General features: G+C 38.6%; 1 pseudogene; it reads left to right on the top strand.

Moving 5' to 3' along the window:
• The first annotated feature begins 682 nt into the window (after positions 1–682).
• Positions 683–1676, top strand: LOC118660748 (annotated as a pseudogene).
• Positions 1677–3600: the final 1924 nt, after the last annotated feature.

The raw sequence follows: 3600 nt of genomic DNA, 5'->3' as shown, positions 1-3600 counted from the left end.
ATGAAAGGAAGGCATCTGGTCTATGGCCATTGGTATTAGTTCATGCTACCATCTATTTAAATGCAGAGTCAAGCAGGGCTGCTGAGATTCTAATTGGATCAACTGGATGAATGATATTAGCATTCACTAAGAAAAACAATAAAGGAATAGGAGCAGGGTTCAGAATGGAGAATGCTATCTTGGCAGGGTGTGGGAGACAATCATGAGATTAACTCAAGCAGGCAGAAGGGTATCTGGGATTGGGCACTCAGAAGAAAGAGGTGAGATAGAGATGGTGATTTAGGGCATCAATACATACCTGGCAAAGATAGATGCTCACTAAAGACTTGTCAACCACCACACACCATTAGAAACGATGGTTGAAGCTATGGAAATGCAAGTATAGAATAATAACATATAATGGCTGAAAACAGAAGGTTAAGAAATGTGAATATGTATGAAACAAGTTAAGGAAACTTTGTTCTTTAAAGAGACAGTGTAAGAGAAAACACACACACACACACACACACACACACACACTCACACACACACGATATAGTAATGTCGCAGAAAACCAAGATAGCAGAGAGTTCAAAAGGGTGGATCAACCCTAGTGCAATTCCATCCTAGGCATCTTTTTCGCCAAACAGAAGTTATTTATCTCTGCCCACCTTCTCTCTCACCTAAGTGTGTGCTCCACCCCATGGAATAGTCTATGGACATGGACATGAGCCCCTGAGGCCCCAGAACTATCTTTTCAGTTGTGAACTACAGGCCGACAGATTATCACTTTAAAGTGGATAATGATGAAAATGAGCACCAATTATCTTTATTATTAATTATTATTATTATTATTATTTCAGAGAGGAAGAGAGAGAGAGAGAAAGATAGAAACATCAATGATGACAGAGAATCATTGATCAGCTGCCTCCTGCACACCCTACACTGGAGATTGAGCCTGCAATAGGAACCCAACTGTGACTTCCTGGTTCATAGGTCAAAGCTCAACCACTGAGCCACACAGGCCAGGAAGCACCAATTATCTTTACAAATGATCAGTTTAAGGACTGGTGCAAAGGATGCACTACACATTGTTGAAGTAGAGGCAATGAATTATGAAGGCAGTCCAATTAAAGTAACACAGGCAACTTTGAAAATGTCTATACAGCCAATAATTTCCCTTTGTGGCTTTGAAATAACACCACTTGTGGTCTGAAGGTTAAAATGTGGTTCCGAACCTGTGCATATGAGTGGACAGCACTTAGCAGTTGTGGAGGAAGAGACAGAGTCAGTAGATGAAGTGGAGGAGGATGTAAAAATCATAAGTATGTCTGGAAAGCGTTCTGCCCCTGGAAGTGGTAGCAAGTTCCATTGATAAAAGGAAAACTTGCTGTTAACGAATATGATGATGATGATGATGATGATGATGATTTTGAGGTTGAGGAAACTGAAGAAAAAGCTCCAGTAAAGAAATCTATATGACATTTCCCGCCGAAAATGCACAAAAATCAAACCAGAATGGAAAAGACTCAAAACCATCAACATCAAGATCAAAAGGTAAAGAATCCTTAAAAAAAGAGAGAGAGAGTGAGACAGGAAAAAGCTCCTAAACACCAAAAAGACCTAGTTTTTTAAAAGACATTAAAGCAAAAAATGCAAGCAAGTATTATATAGAAAAGGCACTACTAGTAAATTAAGCCCCAAAAATGGGGAAAGAGGAAAATGAGAGACAAATATAATCCCTACTGACTATCATCAAGAATCCAGATTGAAGTCTTCTCAGTCCCCTTTCCTGATTAACCACCAATGCATGCCCCATTCTAGGCTGGAAGCTATATCACTCTTAATCTCCTAAAGCACTTTCACGTGACTACTGATTCAGTGAACATTTCTTTCTACTTGATCATTTATCTCACCTCTTTGACCACGTTTTAAAGACCTATGTTATCTCCCTAGCTGCTCAATAAATATTTGAATGAATCAAAAAAAGGTGGATTAATTATCATTCTCAAATAGTTCAGTGAGGTCAAGGAAGATAAGAAATATGAATTGTCTGCAATATTAAGCCACAGAGAGATCATCAAAGACTTTTACCTAAAAAATTTTGGTGGTGTAGTCTTGATGGAAACCAGAATTTGAAGTGTATGGAAAGTGAAATAATCCTATATAATAAAAGACTAATATGCAAATTGTCCCCTTGGGAGTTCGACCAGGATACTGGGAGTATGACCGCTCACTATGATGTGTGCTGACCACCAGGGGGTAGTGTGGAACATGGTGGGCAACCAGCGGCAGTAGCGGGGAACTGAGGGAGCGAGAAGGCGGGAAGCCGGGAGGTGGGGAACCTGATTGGCCCTGATCACCTGCCAGGCGTAGGGGCTCTACCCACGCATGAATTTTGTGCACCGGGCCTCTAGTGGAAATAATAAATGAAGACAACTATTTTACAAAAAAATCTGAACAGGAAAAGGAGAGAGAGGTTTACTACTAAAGGTAAAATTAAAGTTTAAAAAAGGTTTGGGAAGTTAGTTGCATTTAGAATTGAAAAATAATTTTTTCATTGGTTAGTTTATTAATCTCAGATCTCTGGTTATAATCTTCTCTTGATTCTCTACCTCACCAGTATCAAAATCATTATGTAAATGATGTGAATTCTTTCTCAGTAGCAGTTTTCATGTTTGCCCCAACTGTTTATTTCATTCTCCTATCACCATCTCTCCAAAATAAACTTAAACCCCCTTAAGTCACCTACAACAATTTACATTATCTTACTGAAACATTGCTTTGATCATATCACATGCCTTCAAAACACTTTTTCAGCATTTACTTCCTAACAAATAAAGCAAACCCTACTTTTACAAAGAGAAAAAAAACCCTCTAAACTGTTGCTCAGTTCAAATCAACTCCATTTTCCTATAAGTATATAATTTTTCATGTCCTTGTGTCTGCCAACAGATATCCTCTTCACTTTCTCCACTTATCCAAATTCCACTTACCATCTCAGACTCAGTTCAGATGTCATCTCAACAATGCTATTTGCTTTGATCTCAAGTAGAAGAGATCACTCTTTCCTGGGCAATCTGACAGTCAATTTTGACAGCTCCTATCACACTTTTTACACACTGTGAACTAAAGTTATGTGTTTAACTCCCCTATGAGATGGCAAACAGCTTGAAGATGGAGAATATATCTTATGTATCTCCTAGCTCTCACAGAGACTTATACAGTAGATCTTCAATAACACGAGTAAATTTCTGAATGCAGCAGTGTTAGTGCAAGAAGAATCCAGAAAAAGAACAGGCACAAAAGACAGAGACAAAATGATTTACTGTTCAGTAACTAAGACATTCAAATACCTCTGTTATTATTATTGTCAATCATGACATGAACAAAGACTTCTTAATTAGGGTTGTGAAAAATAGGTTTAAAAATGAATTCAGTACACACAAATAATAATCCTATCTAATAAAAGAGAAACATGGTAATTAGCATACATCTGCTACCCTTCCCATTGGCTAATCAGGGCGATATGCAAATTAACTGCCAGCCAAGATGGCGGCCAGCAGCCAGGCAGCTTGAAACTAACATGAGGCTTGCTTGCTTCAGTGACGGAGGACTGCA

The sequence above is a fragment of the Myotis myotis genome, unplaced genomic scaffold, assembly GCF_014108235.1.
Source record: "Myotis myotis isolate mMyoMyo1 unplaced genomic scaffold, mMyoMyo1.p scaffold_m19_p_7, whole genome shotgun sequence".
Taxonomy (NCBI): Eukaryota; Metazoa; Chordata; class Mammalia; order Chiroptera; family Vespertilionidae; genus Myotis; species Myotis myotis.
Note: the sequence above shows the minus strand (reverse complement) of the source record. Positions and strands in the feature narration are given on the sequence as shown.